At 42.5% G+C, this 22,120-nt stretch overlaps 1 protein-coding gene and 1 long non-coding RNA gene across 2 annotated transcripts in view; one reads left to right on the top strand and one right to left on the bottom strand.

Annotated features, from left to right (window-relative positions):
- LOC112433555 (protein NLRC3-like) overlaps positions 1-22,120 on the bottom strand; it is a 286,257-nt gene that overhangs the window by 239,941 nt on the left and 24,196 nt on the right. The window lies entirely within an intron of this gene.
- Positions 4,367-5,104, top strand: LOC143415962 (uncharacterized). The gene is made up of 3 exons (XR_013096393.1): positions 4,367-4,725; positions 4,811-4,918; positions 4,996-5,104. It is a non-coding gene; the product is annotated as an uncharacterized LOC143415962 (long non-coding RNA).

Genomic DNA, 22,120 nt, shown 5'->3' with positions numbered 1-22,120 from the left:
TTAAGTTTGCAGATGACACCACGGTGATTGGCCTCATCAGTGACAACAATGAGGCCGCCTACAGGGAGGAGGTGGATCGTCTGGCTGAGTGGTGCGACACAAACAACCTGCTGCTTAACACCGAGAAGACCAAGGAGCTCATCGTGGACTACAGGAGGAATGCTGACCCACATCCACCCATCCACATTAAGGGGACGGCTGTGGAGCGTGTGAGCAGCTTCAAGTTCCTGGGAGTCCACATCTCCGAGGATCTCACCTGGACGACCAACTGCTCCAAGCTGGTCAAGAAGGCTCACCAGCGCCTCTTCTTCTTGAGGACCCTGAGGAAGAACCACCTGTCCTCAGACATCCTGGTGAACTTCTATCGTTGCACCATCGAGAGCATCCTGACCAACTGTATAACAGTCTGGTACGGGAACTGCTCTGCCTCGGACCGGAAGGCGTTGCAGAGGGTCGTGAAAACTGCCCAGCGCATCGCCGGAGCACCACTTCCTGCCATAAAAGACATCTACAGGAAGCGGTGTCTGAAAAGGGCTGGGAAAATCATCAAAGACCCCAGTCACCCATCACATGGAGTCTTCACCCTCCTGCCCTCTGGGAGGCGCCACAGGAGCCTCCGGACTAAGACCACCAGGTACCGGAACAGCTTCTTCCCCACAGCTGTCAGACTCCTGAACTCTGCCTCCTGACATCTGACCCACGTTAAACTCATGCACTGAACATACACACCCCCACAATGGACAACTGTACCCTCAAACACACAATAATAACATGGACTGAACCACCACTCACAACCACTAGCACTTCATATAGCCTCTGTAGAAACTATCTACACCCTCACTTATCTTAACTGCACTACTGTATAGCTCTGTGTAAATAATCATTCTGTACATTCAATAATCTTTAATCCTACAACTGTTTACAACTTGCATAGTTCCCATTTCTGTATAGCTGTATATCTCAAATTTCTGTAAAGTTATTTATTTCATATTCTGTATAGTTTTTCATATTTATATCCTGTTCATAGCCTGTACATAGCTTGTACTCACTACAGCCTGTACATACTTAGTTATAGAATATTCACAACATACTTCATACCGTGTACATTATAACATACCATAATAGACCCATTTCTGTAATATACTTACATATCTATACTATTGCTAATATATATTGTAATATATCTATATCACTAAAGCACTTCTGGATGGATGCAAACTGCATTTCGTTGCCCTGTACCTGTGCATGTGCAATGACAATAAAGTTGAATTCTATTCTATTCTATTCTATTCTAAAGTGACTCTTTTAAAAACATGTCTGCCTGAAATTCACATTTCATTTATTTTGGGGGATTTTAACAGAGAGATAGAACTTTATGAATCCCTCATGTTTATCCTCCAGGGAATCCAGTTTGTAGCAGCAGAACACCGACAAACTTTTACACAGCACAGAATTAGGATATCAAATAAAGGGGAATAAGAGAATATGAATATAAGCATAAATACACTGAACAAAAATATAAACGCAACACCTTTGTTACTGCTCCCATTCCCCATGGGATGGACGTAGAGACCTAAAATTCATTCCAGATACACAATATAACCATCCCTCCCAAACAGTGGTCACAAATCAGTCCAAATGTGTGGTAGTGGGCACATCTGCTATATTGAGATAATCCATCCCACCTCACAGGTGTGCCACATCAGGATGCTGATCTGACATCATGAGTAGTGCACAGGTGTACCTCAGACTGCCCACAACAAAAGGCCACCCTGGAATGTGCAGTTTTGTCTCACAGCAAAATGCCACAGATGCCACAAGCAATGAGGGAGCGTGCAATTGGCATGCTGACAGCAGGAATGTCAACCAGATCTGTCGCCCGTGCATTGAATGTTCATTTCTCAACCATAAGCCGTCTCCACAGGCGTTTCAGAGAATATGGCAGCACATCCAACCGGCCTCACAACCGCAGACCTCTTGTAACCACACCAGCCCAGGACCTCCACATCCAGCAGGTTCACCTCCAAGATCGTCTGAGACCAGCCACCCAGACAGCTGCTGGAACAATTGGTTTGCACAACCAAACAATTTCTGCACAAACTGTCAGAAACCGTCTCAGGGACGCTCAACTGCATGCCCGTCGTCCTCATCGGGGTCTTGACCTGACTCCAGCTCGTCGCCGTAACAGACTTGTGTGGGCAAATGCTCACATTCGATGGCGTCTGGCACGTTGGAGAGGTGTGCGCTTCACGGATGAATCATGGTTCACATTGTTCAGGGCAGATGGCAGCTGAGAATGTCCCAGTTCTTGCATGGCCAGCATACTCACCGGACATGTCACCCATTGAGCATGTTCGGGATGTGCTTGACCGGCGTATACGACAGCGTGTACCAGTTCCCACGAATATCCAACAACCTCGCACAGCCATTGAAGTGGAGTGGACCAACATTCCACAGGCCACAATTGACAATCTGATAGACTCCATGCGACGATGTGTTGCACTGCATGAGGTAAATGGTGGTCACACCAGATACTGACCGGTTCTGGGTCCCCAGACCCCCAATAGCGCAAAAAACTGCACATTCCAGGGTGGCCTTTTGTTGTGGGCAGTCTGAGGTACACCTGTGCATTACTCATGATGTCAGACCAGCATCCTGATGTGGCACACCTGTGAGGTGGGATGGATTATCTCAATATGGCAGATGTGCCCACTACCACACATTTGGACTGATTTGTGACCACTGTTTGGGAGGGATGGTTATATTGTGTATCTGGAATGAATTTTAGATCTCTACGTCCATCCCATGGGGAATGGGAGCAAAAACAAAGGTGTTGCGTTTATATTTTTGTTCAGTGTATATACATATATACACAGACCTCACACAGAGACAGCAGCTACACTGTGTGTGGATGTGATCCACAGTCACAGCTGTGGGTTTCAGTCAGTGTGTCTCTAACTTCATGGTCACATTTCAAAGCTTATTGGAGCCAGAAGATGTTCAAGTAAAAGATTTATTGCTGTACTCGTCTACCAGGATAACAGGAGGTTCATAAAGCTGTGTAATACTTCAGCTTTACATCATGGAGTAGTAGTTTATTAAACCCCCCAAAATATGACTATCCAGAGTTGGGACCAGGAAGCAGAGTTGCAGTCTTACACGCCTCTCTGCAGCTTCTCTCCTCCTGCTACCCCCCCAAAAACCCATCTCCATAGAGACTGTGTCAGCTTCCAAACAGACAAAAAAACTAAAAACCAGCAACAAACAACTTAAACATAAACAATCACAAAGAAAGAACAATACATTATCCACATCTGAACCAAAGAGTAAAGCAGTGAAATGTGGATTATTAAACATTAGGTCTCTCTCCTCCAAGTCTCTGTTAGTACATGTTAGTAAAAACATTTCTGCATTTTACCCATATTTTATTTTTAACTCAAAATCAAAGATTCCAGATTCTCCTACATGTTGGTTTTGAATCAGATAGGACGACAGATTTCAGGTGGCCCTGTGTCTTTCTCTATTACATTTGCCACTGTGTAACTCAAAGTTATTTAAGGACTAGTTTATTTCAATGGATGAGTTTACTGACTGACGCGCAGAAGAAATAGTTCTTTATGGAGCCTAGATGGTGTGAATGATGAGACCAAAGACTGCAATATCTTGTACCAAAAATATATTGAATAAATGGAGGAAAGGGGAAATGGAACAAAATAATTAACACAACACACAACATAAATGCCCACAATTAAATAATAAATCAATGCTGTGATCTTTCTGTGCAAAAGTCCTTTTTGGTCCTCTTCTTTTTAAAGTTCACTTTTAAGGTATTCCTCCTTAGAGTCCAGCTTCATACAAATGGGGAAATATGTCCGTAATCCAAAGACGGCTAAGTGGGGGAAAGAGGGGAAACAAAGAATGGTCCTACCGGCTCGCCACTTCAATATGAAGAAGATCAATTCAAAGGGAGGGAACAAAACCTGACCTGTAGGTCAGAAAAACGTCCATTAGCACATCAAGTTCGATTCAGTTTACCGGTAAACAAATATATTTTTCTGCAAGCCTATGTAACAATGCAAATCATCATCAACCAATGTACAACAGTTAAATTATTAATTATCTTGGCTACGTAGCTTAATCTATACATTCCAGTAGCGTTCGCTACAAACAATACAAAAACAACAATAAAGGAAAACAGCTGTCTAACAGACAGCATAGCCGAATTCAAGGCAACACATAACAATAATCATTCAATCGCACTTTGTTTCAAAGTAAGCCCATTAAAATGCTCAAGTAAATAAAAGTGTTCAAAAACAGCGGTTTTTGAGCCGGAGTTCTGCTCGCGGTGGGAACGCCGCCGCAAAAAGCCACTTTTTAATCGCGAAAACGATCGGCTGGTTACTGACAACCAAAAGGTTGTTTTTGGTAGATATTAAAGATCATGGGTGGGCGGGGCAAATGGAGCAGTTTTCTACAGTCGAGTAAAATTCCAGGAAAGAGCTGGGTGTGGCTTTCCTTTAAATCACATGATCAACAGCTTTAAGATGGAGGCAACTCGCTCAGTGTTTCCTGTTTCATTCTTAGACTGTGGCGATGGTAAGTAGCAGCTTTTCACTTGTTACCTGGCATCTTTTCAGCCACCAATGATAGTCATTGTATGTTATCAACATTTCACTAACTATGTTTTCTCTCATGTTTAAAATAGGCCGACCAAGAGCAAAATAGGTATGTCTGCAGACTCTGCTGTAGCCAAAGTTATCAGATCTCCTGTGTCTTTAAATCCCTAACTGCTCGATCATTATCATTTTAGAAGACAACAATTTCTCAAAGGAGGTTCAAAACTAATGCCTACAAGATTACCAAGAGGATGGTTCGGGGCTCTTACATGACTCCGGGAAGTCAACACTTGGTGGATGAGGTGTGTTACCTTTGACACTTTTAAGACAGTCCTGTTTATCACTACTAACAATAAGCAAATATGTTTTCACTCAACAGATCCTTCACAGCATGTTGTTTCTGGGCAAAATCAACAACATCCCCTTTTCTCCAGAAGAAATCTTCCCTAATCCTTTTGTTTTGGGTTCTTTAATGAGAAGATATCCCAGGCCTTTTAAGTTGTATTCGACTCAGCTTCCCAGGCGAAGTCCCTTCTCCTGTGTGCTCGACATGGTAAGATAACTCTTCTCACATTTTCAGTCAATCTGACAAACTTCCAGTTTTTAGGAAAGTATAATGCAAAGTGCTTTTTTACTGAGAAATCCAAAGAAAATCCATACTGTACCTTATACTTCAACATATGCTTCTAGCTATACTTCTCCACCAAACACAGAGACTGCAGGAGAGCTGGAGACTTGCTTCAGAATTTGTTAGTTCTAAATAATGTCTAACAGACTCATTATTGGAGATGCTTACAGTCTTCAAGGCGTATATGATGCTGTCACTGTGTAGCTGCTGGATCTGTTAAGCTCAAAGACTCTAAATTCAGCGTGTTTTGACAGCCCGGCATAGCAAAATAGAAAAAAAAAGGTCAATTAGCAAATTTAATTATAAATTAGTGAGAACAAAGATGGATTTTTGCTTATTGATTTAAAATTAAATAGATTTTTGTGACTTGTTTCACCCCCTATCTTAAAATGTCTAAACCAAAAGCATCCAATGGTCCTGCATAGTTAAATAAGTCAAGCAGCGAAACAAACATGTTGATCAACTTTCTATGAAAAACAACTATATAATCAGGTGCAACACTTTGACCAGATCTGTAACTGTTTTCAGATCGTCCTGCAAAATAACTCAGAGAATGAAGAGCAAATAAAGCAGAGTCTGCAAGATCTCCTCACAGACTTGGACTTAGAAGAGAATAATAAAAAAACAGCTTTCGTCTCGTCCACCATCTGCATTTCTCAAAAATCCCAAACCAACAAATCAGAAAGGTACTGCGGAGTCTCCATGTCCACCAAAGGTCCTAACGCTGGGAAAATTATGATTGCTGCCTCCTGTCTTAGCAAATGGCATAAATATGTATCTGGTGCGGTGATGACCTATTATCCAAACACAGTCCAGAAAGATTACTTTGATGGAACAATTGAAGTACCTGGAAATATCAGGTGTGAGGCTTTTTGTCTCCGTGATGGTGCCAGAATGAAGCCTTGCAGATCATGTAAGAATTTGTTTGGCTTGAACACAGAAGACCTCAGAGAGTGGCCATATGGTAACTGTGCTGAAGCTGAGAGCCTGAGCAATTTGCTTGAAAATGAGAGAGAAGTTGAAACGCATGTGGATGAATACTCAGCTGAAAAGGACAACAGGCAGAGAGCTGAGGATGAGGTTGGTAGGGTTCTTAGAACCGTGTTGCAAAGGATTCGGTTTAACTGGACAGGTGAATTTTACAACCCAGAACAAGAGTGAGATTTCATGAAATCATTTGCATTCATCATTCTGATAAATCAAAGATTCTCTGCTCTGACAGCATCTGTGTGGATTTTCTGTAATCACAGAGACGTGTATAAGCATGTTTACTTTCCATCTCCATGTAATTGTCACATTTAATAATTAAAACTGGCTTCTATGGGTTTTTGTTTGTTTGCTTACATATCTAGTGTTTAATGCAATGTGAAGCATTATCAGACAGCATTTATTGGGAAGAATCCCATGTTTATACTGGTCTGTACCCAGGGTACACAGAAAATAAAAACATGTTTTCTTATTATGATCCCAACTATAATTTACTTAAGCAAAAGCACTACATGTGTAGTTATAATATTTATAGCAGTTACTGTTGATGTTTAAATTTATCATCTTAAATGTTTATATGCTGATTATATTGCTTTATATAAGAAAGGCCTAACTCTGAGTACACTCTGTGCCAAAAAGTGCTGACAGGAAACTGCATGCTTTTGCAGAAACGTGCTTTTGCAGCTAGAAAGTGAAGCTGATATATATCAGTTTTAATTAGTTTTTACCAACTGCTTGCTAGGGCAATCCCACGAGTTTGGTGTTTTTGTATTGAACATGATTCCAAGTGCTTTCTATAACACATAGCAGAGGTGCCACAACAAAGACTGAGAAGAGGACAGGAAGAGACAGTGAAAGAGATGCACTCCTTCGCCATTCATGTTAAAGCGTTGCATAGCTTTAATTTTAGAGAGTGTTGCATAACTTTAGTCATTTTTCTACCACAGGTGAAGCCAAGAATTGTGAAGCTCTCTTTTGGCCAAATACCAGAATCTGTAAGAAGAAGAAAAAACAAACAATCAAATAGGTCATTATTAAGAGGACAACAATCTCTTGATGATTATCCACAGTGTCTTTGATAACTGTGAGATACAAACTGTCAAGGATATACACATCCCAGCAAACAATAGCTGTGTTTGACTAAAGCGATTAATAACAAGGACAGAGCTACAATCACTACAGTCAAACATAAAGGGCTTAATCCTGAATCCAAGTCTGAGCTGTGATGCCGTTGGTGCTGAAAGCTGCTCAGATCCTGAAGCTGCACGTTTTGTCTCTCTCTAACCAAACCAGCAGCAAAAGAAGACACATTTCGCTTGACATAAACATTGTCATGAATTCCCTCTTACTTTTGCTGGTTTGCTTCCACCACCATTAAAACACACACAGAAAAAGAACACAGCACAGCTCTCTGCCTCTCTCAGTGTACTTTAAGAACACCGTTTCCCATCTCAAATCTCTGTTTTTGGCATTATTCGCTTGCTTGTTATGAAGCAGTCTACCGTTGTTTACAGCCGTTTTTTTTTTTAATGACTTCCGACAAGACAGCCTCATTTCTGCTGTTCAATACCAAATTTTATTTATTTTTTTCAAATTAAGTGAAACTGCAAAATGCTCTGCTGTGTCTCTATTAAAACCTCTTATTAAAACCTCTGAATCACTTCAGCAGCATCAGCCAATGTACATTTGTTGAGTCGTGGTTCTCGTCTGCTTTTGTTCTACTGCAGAATAATATTTTTAAGGTTATCTACTGTAAAAAGCTAGGCCAGGAAAATCTGCTTCATGGTTTTGTGTTTTATCCTCAGTTACTTTGTCACAAAAGCATCTGCTGTGATGCTCACACCTCTGATGAAGTTTCACAAGTGTCAGTACTGATAAATGATCAGAATTATAATGTTTCTGACTCTCTGAGTAAGAATTAAATGGAATCTAATTGGGACCTTGTGAATTGGAATTGAACAGGTTCTAGAAATCAGTGATGATACTCAGCTCCAATACCCACCTATGATATTAGGCTTACGAACGCTGACTGGGTTTCATTTACCAGCTTTTTATGTTCTTCCTGCAGTTTCCTCCCCACATCACTCATCTTAACCTTTTTCCAGTCCTCCTCAGTCTAAACAGAACACACAACAATACAAAGAGAAGCTCAGGTGATTGATCTCTAACACTAGGCATCCCCAGTCTTATTCTTAGCAGTCTAACTTCTCACCATATCTTTGAAGGCCTCTCCATTGTAGTAGCGCTTGGATGCTGGATACTCTATCGTTTTGTCACATAGTTCCAGGAAACTGGAAGCCACCAGATGCAGCTCCTCTCCGTCATAGCCGTACAGCTTTTTGTCCTCACACGTCATCAGCACAAGCTCGTCACATGGACATGAGGTGCCCTTTACCACACCAATAACCTGCATTTTTACAATCTCGGGAAGGTAGAATTTTCCCCAGGCGTTAACTTCATCATCATCCCGTTGTATTTGGTGTTCTCAAGCTCTTCTATCTCTATCCACAGGTCAGCACCACTTGGCTTCTTCAGGTGAACGCACATGCTTTTGTTTTTGGAAACAAAATCTTTCACCCATTTCAGGTACTTTTCACCTGGAAAGAAGCAGACAAGGAAATATGGATGAATGTAGAAGTGTTGGAAAAGACAAATAGCAAGGTTATCCTACAGCAGTTTGTGAAAATGTTGTATCTTGAAATAAGCAGGCAAAATGAGGATCTCACTTATCTCATATGTTCTGACTACCGACTTTCTTCAGTTAAAGGACAAAAAAAGGGCACACTGGAGGCTGACAGAGTGTGCAATGGTGGGAATCATTTTGCAGAACTCACTAAAGTTTGTTTCTCCTGGAACAAGCTTTTTACACTTCGGCAAATGAAAATACTGTGTTAAACTAAAAAAGAGCACCAGACCAAGGTCTACAGTACTAACAGAAAAGCATGCCGTTACCTGTTGCCTGTCGACACAGCTGCTGATCTTCCGTACCAAAAAAATGAGGATCCCTGAAAGGAATAGAAAGGTTATGTTAAAATGAATGACTGTCACGGTGATCATGGGAAGCTCCAAAATATCACAACAATAGCTACGAAATCACAAAATGCAGTGTGATGTCTGTAAGCACCAAACATGACATCTCTGCAAATTCATCTTGAAATATGTAGGTACCTCACACGTACAGCTGCAGCCATCTCAGCCATTTTTCACTGTGGCTGCCAAGTGGCTGCCACTTCACAAGCGCATGGCACAACATAGAAGAGCCACCTCCACAGGACAAGACTCAGCAGTCCATCTGCATCTTAAGGATAAAGGACACTCTTTCGAGGATGCCAATGTTCACATTTTGGACAGAGAGGACAGATGGTTTGAAAGAGGAGTGAAAGAAGCCATCTATGTCCACTGTGAGTGACCATCTTTGAACAGAGGCGGGGTTTACGACACCAACTCTCTGCCATCTATAATCCAGTTTTGAGATCCCTTCCCAGACGCCTTAACGCCCACTCACATCCTGGGCCATCTGACCTCAGGAATTCGCATGATAAGGTGGGGCCAGGTTTCACAATGAACTCACCCGAAACTGGCTGATTGGGACCCACACCCAGTTTCACACCTTGGCTCAGGTGATTAGAGGATCATCAGGGGGTCCTTTTGTCCCTCTGTGGGGGGTCACTCCCACTAGGCTTATATCTGGGACTCTCCACCATTTGACCTTAGAACTGAAGAAGCTTCTCGGATGAAGGTGAAACGTCTTCAAGTAACTTAAAGAAGTCCAGACGCTTTTCTTTGCAAGCTCCTTTGACTACGATGACCTGGATGACTGAGAACCTTCACAGACATAAGGTGAATGTGACAAACAAAGCGCCTTCTTGTTCTCTGTGATAATGTAAAGTTATTAATGAAAAAACAAACGAGTAAAAAACGGACTGGAAACATGTCTTCAATCAAAACTCGACAAAAACAAAGAAACAGCCTCACTTCTCTGCGACGCTCCCTAAAAATGACGTTACGTGTTACGTACCAGAGATTTCTATACAGCCCTTTATCAAGCCGAGAGAAAGTGACGCAAAACCCTCCAACTAATAACGACTAGCAGAGAGGCTCAGATGAGTGTAGTTACCTGGTTTGCAGACGCACACAGACGTTTCCTGTCCTCTCGGACGCAGCTGTGATAGAACATGTGGTGCATTACCGCCACCAACTGGCTTGGAGTGAGGACCGGAAATCGCTCATGCCAAATCAAAAAAAAAAAAAAACATAAAGAAAGATTAAGTGAAGAGATAAATGAATACATTAAATCAAGAAGAAAAAAACCCACCACCGGACATATACATCCTCATATCCTTCTGTACAAATGAGTTTGTTTTAGAAACTGAAAAAAGCCACAAAACCTTCACATCTAGAAATCCTTTGCAGTAAAACTTGTTTTTTGGCAGGTTCCACAGGTTTTGAATCAGTTTTCTTCTTCATTCCTGATAATTTTGACAATGAAAAAGAACATGTTCTATAGGGCTTTGGAGTTGACGTCACGCCGCAATGCATTGTGGGAGCGCGGCACCATTTTCGAGGTCTACGAATCAAAACAAACACACTGTGTTGGAACGACGATTACAAGATGCTTAAAAGCAGCTCAAAAGAGAATGGACTGTATAGAGACCGATTGCGTCCAGAGGCAAAGCGGCGGTATTTGCAGAAAATAGCGTGCAGTGGAAATGTGGACCCGTATGAAATACGGCCGTGGAGTAGAAACCCTGAAGACGTAGCCTGATATATTTTCGTACCTTATCTGTGGAGTCAGCGCGTACAAGTCGTCATTCAAACAAAGGTAAGTCAGCTCGAGTACTGCGTGTGAAATGCGTTTGATTTCCCTGCAAACATTCACATTAGTGCAGCATAAATTCATTCATGAGGGGAAATTACAGTGAGAACATGTGGAGGCTGTTAGAGGGAGAAGATAGTGAGTTCAGTGCAGGGCTGTGCAGAGAGGTTTAAAGGGGCGGGTGCTCAAAGTTAAAAAGGGGCACATTGAACCAGGCTGAATAACAACAACACACATTCATCAAGAATCTAATATGGGAAGGGCAGGGCTGTGTTGGTCTGAGACTGTAGACATTAAAAAGTCCACAGGAGAGATGGTAGCTGATTAAACAAGTGTCATGAGATAATAACAAAATGCAAAGATTGGTGACAGCGCTTGGAACCATAAGGCAACAAAAAACTATGTATGTAAAAAAAAAAAAAAAATATATATATATATATATATATATATATATATATATATATATATATATATATATACACACACACACACACACACACACACACACAGTGGGGCAAAAAAGTATTTAGTCAGCCACCGATTGTGCAAGTTCCCCCACTTAAAATGATGACAGAGGTCAGTAATTTGCACCAGAGGTACACGTCAACTGTGAGAGACAGAATGTGAAAGAAAATCCATGAATTCACATGGTAGGATTTGTAAAGAATTTATCCGTAAATCAGGGTGGAAAATAAGTATTTGGTCACCTCAAACATGGAAGATCTCTGGCTCTCACAGACCTGTAACGTCTTCTGTAAGACGCTTTTCTGTCCCCCACTCGTTACCTGTATGAATGGCACCTGTTTGAACTCATCATCTGTATAAAAGACACCTGTCCACAGCCTCAAACAGTCAGACTCCAAACTCCGCCATGGCCAAGACCAAAGAGCTTTCGAAGGACACCAGGAAAAGTATTGTAGACCTGCACCAGACTGGGAAGAGTGAATCTACAATAGGCAAGCAGCTTGGTGTGAAAAAATCAACTGTGGGAGCAATCATCAGAAAATGGAAGACATACAAGACCACTGATAATCTCCCACGATCTGGGGCTCCACGCAAGATCTCATCCCGTGGGGTCAAAATGATCATGAGAACGGTGAGCAAAGATCCCAGAACCACACGGGGGGACCTGGTGAATGACCTGCAGAGAGCTGGGACCAAAGTAACAAAGGTCACCATCAGTAACACACTACAACGGCAGGGAATCAAATCCCGCAGTGCCAGACGTGTTCCGCTGCTGAAGCCAGTGCATGTCCAGGCCCGTCTGAAGTTTGCCAGAGAGCACATGGATGATACAGCAGAGGATTGGGAGAATGTCATGTGGTCAGATGAAACCAAAGTAGAACTTTTTGGTATAAACTCAACTCGTCGTGTTTGGAGGACGAAGAATACTGAGTTGCATCCCAAGAACACCATACCTACTGTGAAGCATGGGGGTGGAAACATCATGCTATGGGGCTGTTTTTCTGCCAAGGGGACAGGACGACTGATCCGTGTTAAGGACAGAATGAATGGGGCCATGTATCGTGAGATCTTGAGCCGAAACCTCCTTCCATCAGTGAGAACTTTGAAGATGAAACGAGGCTGGGTCTTCCAACATGACAATGATCCAAGACACACCGCCCGGGCAACAAAGGAGTGGCTCCGTAAGAAGCATTTGAAAGTCCTGGAGTGGCCTAGCCAGTCTCCAGACCTCAACCCCATAGAAAATCTGTGGCGGGAGTTGAAAGTCCGTGTTGCTCGGCGACAGCCCCAAAACATCACTGCTCTCGAGAAGATCTGCATGGAGGAATGGGCCAAAATACCAGCTACTGTGTGTGCAAACCTGGTAAAGACCTATAGTAAACGTTTGACCTCTGTTATTGCCAACAAAGGTTATGTTACAAAGTATTGAGTTGTATTTTTGTTATTGACCAAATACTTATTTTCCACCCTGATTTACGAATAAATTCTTTACAAATCCTACCATGTGGATTCATGGATTTTTTTTTTCACATTCTGTCTCTCACAGTTGAAGTGTACCTCTGGTGCAAATTACTGACCTCTGTGCAAGTTCCCCCACCTAAAATGATGACAATCGGTGGCTGACTAAATACTTTTTTGCCCCACTGTATATATCAGCAATCAATCAGAAAATCATTGGTTCATATTACAATTAAATATGAACAGGCTCCTTAGATGTAAGCAGTTCAGATCTGATGTCATTTACATTCTTCACACAGCACATTCGTCCAGGCTGACAGGTAAACATAGAACTAATCTCAGGTAACATGACTCATAGTAGAGATCCAGTAAGAAAGATTGCAGGCTCTAATATTATTACCACACAATCCAAGGACACACCAACAGCTCAGATTTGTAGAACTATTTAAACAAATGTCTTCTGAATATTCAATTCAGGTTCACAGTGGGGGGGGGGGGTTTCGTGGAATTTTTTAAATAAAGTCTGCAACACAGAAAGAGCTGTGATCAAGCTATTTATTACTGCGCCAACACACATCAAACATCACAGTTCAGTCATTTCAGCGCTGCCACAGAGGTCGTGCTCCTCCTCCTTTATGCATTCCAAGGAAGAGGGAGGAAGTTACAAACTGATCCTACCACACTTCACGTGTCTCGCTATGAAACCTAACGCATCAATGGTTGTGCTGTTTTGTGCCCTTGGCCTTATCAGCACCTGTAAAGGGAGTTGTTTTCTCAAACTGCTGAAGTAAGTTCATCTAGTTTTAGCAACTTTCACTGAACAGTAACAGTGTCACAACTAAGCATATGCATAAGCACTTAAACACTTTAAATGAGAATAACAGAACATTTCTATTACAGAGGCTGGAACCTGTCCCAGTAGTAGGTAGAGCACACCTGGACAGGTCACCAGTCTGTCAGAGGACTAACACAGAGACAGACATCAGAGTAACAAATCTATTTAAAATTAATGTAAGTTTGCTGCAGCTGTATGTATGAACATGTGTTTCTGTGCTCACAGTCCACCTCTCAGGAACCTGCAGTTCACTTTTAGTCTACTTTAAACAGACCTCACAAAAGGCTGATGTGGCTGGATCAGTAGTCTGATTTGAGTACGATACCTTTGGCCAGGGATTCATCTGGTGCATCGCTTCACTGCAGTCTTACGTATTTTCCCCACACCTGAATAAAAAAATACTGATATATACAAATAACAGCTTCAGCTGATGCAGCCTGACTCAATCCTAGATGTTCAGCACACAGAGACACAGAGGTGCCGTTTAAAGTTTAGTGTTAACCTGAGTCACTGATCATTTGCAGTATTACAGAGTCTGGCAGTCTTTGCATGATGTCCACGTCACTGTAAGTTTCTAGCTGACTTCACTGCAATTTCAATTTCAATTTCTGCTGTTCACAAACGCTGTCCATCTAATCTGACTGAGCTGGAGCTGTTTTGCAAAGAAGAATGGGCAAAGATTTCAGTCTGTAGATGTGCAAAGCTGGCAGAGACAGACCCTAAAAGACTGGCAGCTGGAACTGCAGCAAAAGGTGGTTCTACAAAGTATTGACTCAGGGGGGTGAATAATTACGCACACCCCACTTTGCAGTTATTTATTTGTAAAAACTGTTTGGAATCATGTATGATTTTCGTTCCACTTCTCACGTGTGCACCACTTTGTGTTGGTCTTTCACCTGGAAGTCCAATAACATTGATTCATGTTTGTGGCTGTAATGTGACAAAATGTGGGAAAGTTCAAGGGGGCCGAATACTTTTGAAAGCCACTGTATATGTAGACACAGGACTACAAGTAGAAGATCAGACATGAAAGTGGAGATAACACAGAAGACCTGCAGCAAAGGTCAGAGGTCAGACTGGGCCCTGGATTCAACAATGAGCCAATGATCATCAAGCAGTGACTAAAGCAGAGCCCTGACGTTCTGACATTCATCACACAGTCAGAACAAATGTCTGCTGATGACTTCATCTCATGAAACGACTGATAGATGTCAGTTCATTGATCAGCTGAGCTGCTGATCTTCATGGTCACAGAAACATTCAGCTTGTTTCAATCAGTAAATAACTCCCACTACTCCCAGTTTGAACTGTTCCCACTCAAAATGCTGTGAGAACTTCACAAACATCACGTGTTGTTTTCCACATGTAAGATCAGCAAACACACAGAAACTTCCTGTTGCCACACACGGCCTCTAAAATCTCTTCCACGCTTTCTGTCTGAAGTCCACTCTCTGTGTCGGATCCACAGGAAACAACAAGATCTTATTAACATGGTTTTCAATGTGTCTCCTTCCAAAAAGTCCAACCAATGAACAAATGTGTGTATTTGTGGAGGCCGAACAAAAGCATGACACATTTCTCTGTTTCTATAAACTGGAGTCAAACACAAACATGAAGAGTTTCACTGACAGACTCCAAAATGCCCCCACAGTGGATCAAAGGGAAATCCTACAGTGTGGCCAGAGACTCTTAATGGCTCCAACATCAACACATCCACAATGTTGGATCCAGTTCTGCCTCACAGAGTTACTAAGACACACCCTCTGCCAGCATCACAACAGCTCCACCTGCTTCACCTGCCTCCTCAGCATCTGTACACCTGAAGAGAAAAGAAAGGCTCCAACAGCTCAAATCTACAAAGGATTCATGAAGTTTCATCCAACAATAACATGTTTGCCTTCCACAGTGTGCTGTTAGACACCACTGTACCTCTGCCATTTCAAAAAGAGCAGCTTGGGAACATTTTGGCTCCAAACACTTTGTGTTTAAGTTCTTTGTTTTCTTTGTGAAGCCGACAACATCTGGAGCTTTGTGACTCATAGAAACATCATTTTGTTCTTTAGATGACAGCAGATTGGGACTGAATAATCAATCACTATCAAACCAATAAAGACAAACATGCTGATTTTACAGGAACTTTGTTGGAGAAGCTGCAAAGACATGAAACTGGTGGAGATCCCAAACCAGTTGATAGTGCTGGTTATTCCAAATAAAGCTGTTTCCCTTTGAGATGAAATGACTTTCTGTCCTGATATATAATAAAGATGTTGTTGTTTTTGAGCCCCTGTATTAAAAGTAGTTTAAAGTCAGCTTGAGTTTGATGTCTTTATGTCAAAGCTGCTCATGATGTTGAGCTGCTGATGGAATAAAAACAATATAAAAGCATGTAGTCCAGACTTAAATGTAGCCTGTTGTTAGCTGAGGTCCACACACAGTGTTTGACAGTGTAAAGTGTGTGAAAGGGCTGCTGGTGGAGCTCACTAGGATGAGCAGGTGACCACGAGGTGGAGAGCAGCTGGCCTGGCTTTGACCCGGGCCACGCCCCCTTTCTCTCTGCTTTGCTGTCACTTATCTTCACTGCTCTGTCCAATAAAGCTGAAAAAGGCCCCGAATCAAAGAAATCTGCTGCAGCCTCTGAAATGTCTTCTGTTTCCTTCCCGACGGCTTTTTCACCGTCAGCCCATCAGACAGTCCAGCAGCATTTATGATGATGTCATGATGTTGAAGAGGCTGCTACGGTGGCCTCCCATGACCCCCAGCCTCATCACAGCTGAGATGCAGACATTTGAAAACATTCAGCAGACAACTGAATAACAGTCCAACACAACAGTCTGTGTGCAGACACACACTGACCTTTCATATAGTCAAACACAGCTGGTTGAGTCATTTCTCTGTGAGTCTAAAGTGAATCTAGTATTTGAAAGTCCACTTCCTGTATTTGTTGTTGAAGACTTCTTCAGCTTCTTCTCAAGGACATCAGCTGCTTGTTTGGCAGCAGAGGCAGTTAAGAAGCTTCCTGAAAAACACTGAACAGTGAGTTCACTGTGGCATATGACAGATTCAGCTTTCTGTGTGCAAATGTGTCTGTGTCGACCTTTCAAATGCTGTTGAATCCAAAACATCAGCGGCTCCTCGGCTGCTCACTTCATGCACTTCTGTCTGTGTGACAGTCCAATGACATCACAGCTGTTTCCAGCCCCAGTGTCTCAGGACTGGACACCTTTAAACATGTCGAGGATCAAACAGCGTCCAGCTAAACACACATGAAACTATCAGAGCTGACAATCATTCCAATAACATCTAATGGTTCATGTATGTAGACACAGGACTACAAGGAAATGGCTCTCAGCATCTGGCTGTGGGAACACATGAGTCCCTGTTTGTGTTCAGATTGTGTGCATGTTTTAGACGTGTGTCACATGTAGAAACACAACAATCCCACAATGACACACAGATGTGTTTGACACAGCTGTGCAGCTGTAAGTTGTTTCTAATGATTCATTGAAGCTCTTCTAACATTCTGGAGACGATCAGTACATGAATCTGTTCAACACGACAACAATTTGACTTCAGTGTGAACGTTTGCATTAAATAACCTTCTTCATCCAGCTGACAGCATCTTCATCCTATGATGTGAACAGTTCCTCCTGTTGATGACAAACCTCTGACAGGATCTGCTTGAGGAGCTTTTTCATGTGCAGCTCTCTGAGCTCAGGGCTGAGCTGCTGTTTCATCTTTAAGAGCTGCTGCCTCCTCGCCGGACTTGTTGTCCTCTTCTTCTCCTAATGACACCATTTCTGCTTCATATTAAATTCAATAAAGATGCTGACATGTATCTGTAGCAGCAACATCATTGAATCTAGAACAACTGGAGCCAAACCAGTGGCTCTGCTGGGATCACTGGTGAGCCAACACTTCCTTGTTGATGCAGATTTCAGGGCTTCCTTTTGCTCCTCCGTTATAACTGTTCTCTCTTCTCAACACATGATGACACAAAGGAATCAGCAGTGACAAAGATGATGCTGAAGAGAAGCACACACTTCACACATATAACAGAGCAGTGCAGTTACACACACCTCTGCTCGACATCAGGCCTCAAACAAAGACACAAAACACTAACTTGACTCTAAACAGAAGAAACGAGCAGCTGTTTCTGTTCTGTGCTTATTTATATTTGACACACATGCTTCTCTTTGTGCAAACACACATCGCACTATAAGGGTAACCTCGCACACAATGATTGGACAGCACAGTGATGATGCTGGGAGATCCTATACGCAGCAACACAGAAACACTGAGAACTTTAAACAATGATGGAAAGTGTTATAAATGACTTGTTGGCCTCTGATCTGTCACAAACAGCTGAAACGTGTCTCTCATGAGTCACATGAAGGTTTTTGACAGAAAGGACAAAAAGTAGCTGCAGTCAGTTTGTGTCATTTTTATATTTATTTATCTGGGAGAAAAATCTGAGGGACATTAAAATGTGTTTTCAACAGAGACAAGAACATGAATATAACAGAAGAGGTAAATGAACATGTTTCAAGTAAACAGCTGGACTGATCAGGTCCAAACACAGAGTGATAAACTTGTCAAACAGCTGTCATATCTTTATATAGAAGCTCTTTATAAATGCTGCTCACTGCAGTCTGTTTACTAATAATGTCAAAGTGTTAGAAACACAGAAACATCAGAATGGTCTTTGTTCACAGAAACCTGTCTGGGATCCTTTGTTGTTCTTTTGATGCAGAGTTACATTATAAATATAAAGAGTTATTTCAGAGTCTCATCAGTTTTCCTGCATGTCTTTATTTAACACATCAGCAGGGCTGAAGCTCTCATGTTAAACACACACTGATCTATGGACACGTTCATGTGTTTCTAACAGAACCAGGCTGTTATCAGCCTGCACTAACATTATGTCACACACACTGAATGTAACAGTGACAGTTTACATCATCACACAATCAGCTGTGATTGTTTCACTGTCATCAAACGAGTCAACAGGAAGTAGAATCAATAGAAACCAATCATTTCCTGACAGCATGTCTGATGGAAATAAGTGCAGATTATGTATGAAGTCTAACTGCACACAGTAACTGTGTTACAATAAGGACTTAACAGCGCCCTCTGCTGGAGTGTTTCAGTACTGCGTTAACTAGAATACACCACCTCCTCCTCACACCACCTGCTACAGCTCTACTCTTCTATGACTACAGTCATCCACAGCACTGATGTGAGGTCACATGGTTCATATGTAAGGAGCACAGCTGACCTCAGGTCAGTTTAATGACTGTGAGCAGCAGCTGTGTTATTGTCACTGTGACAGGGAGACACTCTCAGACACAGCGCTCATGTCAGCTTGTTCTCATGCAGGAGGATCAGGAGCTCCATGTTTGTCTTTCTGTTTGAATCATGATGTGTTTGTGCCATCAGAGTCTGTCATGAGTACTCAGGGTTTCACAGCAGCTCTTCTGGATGCTGACGAGGACTCCAACCTCATGTTTCACCTCTCTGAGCTTCTGATGTCTGTGAACACTCGTGTTTCTTCTCTGGGCTCATCTGGACAAAAACACCTTTCTGTGTTTGGCTGCAGCCTCATTCTGACTGACAGGAAGTGTGTTATCCATGAGCTGCACTTCTGTGAGGAAGTTTCCTGCTGTGTTTCCTGTCTGTGGACAAACACGAGTGTTCCAGCTGAGGACTTGGTTCCTTCCACCTGTCCATACAGGACATCACGCTGTCTGCAGCTCTGTAAATGCAGCTCCAGGTCCTTCCACGTGCTGCTCTGTATTTGTGCAGTTTGTAGTGTGTCCTGGGAAACGTAGCACACATGGTGTTCTTCTGCTGTTTCCTCCTTTCACTGAGTGTGAAACACTGACGCTGTGCTGTTGTTCACAGAGGGGAGCTGATTCTAGCTGCAGCTGGACTCTGTCATCTAACTGAATGTGTTGGTGCTGATCACGGGGCTCTGAGGGGGGAGCAGCAGGAGGACTCTGGATGCTGACGTCAGTGTATCTGTGGAAGCTCCCACAGCGTGTCTGTCATTCAATATTGTGCTGTATATTGTATCTATGCAAAGATGAACAGACTGTGTGTTCACTGGTCTCTGTGCTGCAGCTCTGATGTCATCATCACTCCCTCCTCCACCCTCAGCAGTCCCAGCATGCTGCTGTGGTGCACCCCACCCTCACTCTACACCTGAGCCACAGACCACACCCTCCACCTCAATATACACCACAGTTTTCTCTGCTGTGGAAATGAGATCAGGAGGAAATCATCATTATTATTATTTAATAAACGCTCACATTAATGTGGGCTTATTTGTTTCATATTAGAAACATTAGTTGAGTGTTTTTAGTATAAAATGGTCAAAGTCCCTCTTTTTGCTCCTCCCCTCACCTGTGGATGGGCGGTGCTGTTACCGTGGTGACAGCTTGGATGTGTTTCAGTCCTGCCTGGTTATCACTGCAGGAATCTTTCACATTTATTACAGGTAATAACTCTGATTTTTCTGTGTATTATGAACCAAATGTATCCTGATACACACAGAGATGGATGAGCAGAGGTTTTTTTTGCAGTTTATGTAGTTACTATGGACTTAATGCATACATATTATTAAAATTAGGGCTATAACAGTTGTATTGATGTATAGCAACTTGAAATGCTCCCACAAATGGCTCCACAGCATGTAAAAATATAACAAAAGCTCTGGCGGACTTGGTTCTGTGGTCAGTCTTAAAGGGTGAAGTTAAACTCTGTAATCTTCACTGTGTCACAGAGTTCAGTGAGTCCCGTTATTCACAGCATCAATCAGATCATCAGAGAACAGCTGATCAGCAATCAGTGGTGCCAACAGCGCCTCCTGTGGTGAGAGGATGCAATAATGCAATGTAGCATTTTTCCACTCAACACTTGCAGTCATGGAAACTGTCTGTTGGATCTGTGTGACGTTGCTTTCTTGGTTAGAGTTCCTCACAAATGTCCAGATGATTCTTCTAATGAGGCGTCGACCATGTTTGCAGCTCTTTGGAAGAAAACGTCGCCCTTTGCCATCCTTACTTTTCTTTGACTTCTTCAAATGCAGCTGAACTCCAGCTGGTATTTTCTTGGACTTTGCAGCTGTTTCTGGTCATCAGTTCATTCCTGCAAACCTCTGAAGCTGAACAACAATGATGCTGCATTGCTGGCTGATCCCAAAAGGTTGATTCTGTTCATCTGGACGTTTTCAGAAACGTTTGCTCACTGATCAGGTGACTTCTTCAGTCTCAGCTGACTGCAGCTTTACAAGCTTACAAACAGCACATTTGCACAATGACTGAAAGCAGCAGCACCTGATATATATGATACTAATATAATACATATACATATATAATCCATACTAATGATGAAGGAACTGAGCTCACAGTCCATTGTTCATTCAGTGAACTACTCAGTTTATTTTGGGCCTCAGAAATGCTCACTCTGTTTGTACATCACTGTCAGCAATAGACTCATTCTGCTGTGTGGACAGGAACACATGTGACATCACTTCCTGTTTGTTTGTGACTGAAGAGGAAGAAGTTTACAAGGAATCATTTAGAAGAGTTTCAAACATCAACTGATTGAATCCATGAATCTGAAAACGTGTTTGTGAGTGAAAGAGACAGACATGTACAGACTGAACTATCTGTTCAACAGTCAGAGTGTTTCTGTAACAGGAGACACTCTTTACACTCCACTCAGCACAGGGACACTGAGCAACCACGAGACAAGAACCTAAACCCAGGATAAAGAGTTTGAGTGAATGTGGTGTTGAAGGTGTGGAGGTGGATCAGAGTGTCAGAGGAGACTCTGTAGAAGGACAGAGTGCCAGCAGGACAGTCCACATACACTGCTGCTCTGTTAGAGACAGAGGAGGAGGAGGAGGAGGAGGAGATGGATGTTTTTATTTTATTTTGCCAGACAGAACGAGGACCATCATCAGAGCAGATCAGACTCCAGGACTGATCATTGTATCCAAACACACAGTCATAACTGTCTCCTTTCCTTCTGATGCTTCTGTAACTCACTGATATACAAACTCTTCCTCTCCACTCGACCTCCCAGTAACAGCGACCAGTCAGACCATTTCTACACAGCAGCTGTTTCCAGTAATCAAATCTGTCTGGATGATCAGGATATGACTGAACCTCCTCCACACGTGTCACCTTCCTGTTGTTGTCAGACAGTTGGAGCTTTGTGTTCACTGTGTTTGTGTCGATTGTGAGTTGACAGGAATCTGATGGAGAGAACAAACACAATCCAGCTGCAGTTATTGATCCATCATCTGTTCA

Source organism: Maylandia zebra, unplaced genomic scaffold (genome assembly GCF_041146795.1).
Source record: "Maylandia zebra isolate NMK-2024a unplaced genomic scaffold, Mzebra_GT3a scaffold11, whole genome shotgun sequence".
NCBI lineage: Eukaryota > Metazoa > Chordata > Actinopteri > Cichliformes > Cichlidae > Maylandia > Maylandia zebra.
Note: the sequence above shows the minus strand (reverse complement) of the source record. Positions and strands in the feature narration are given on the sequence as shown.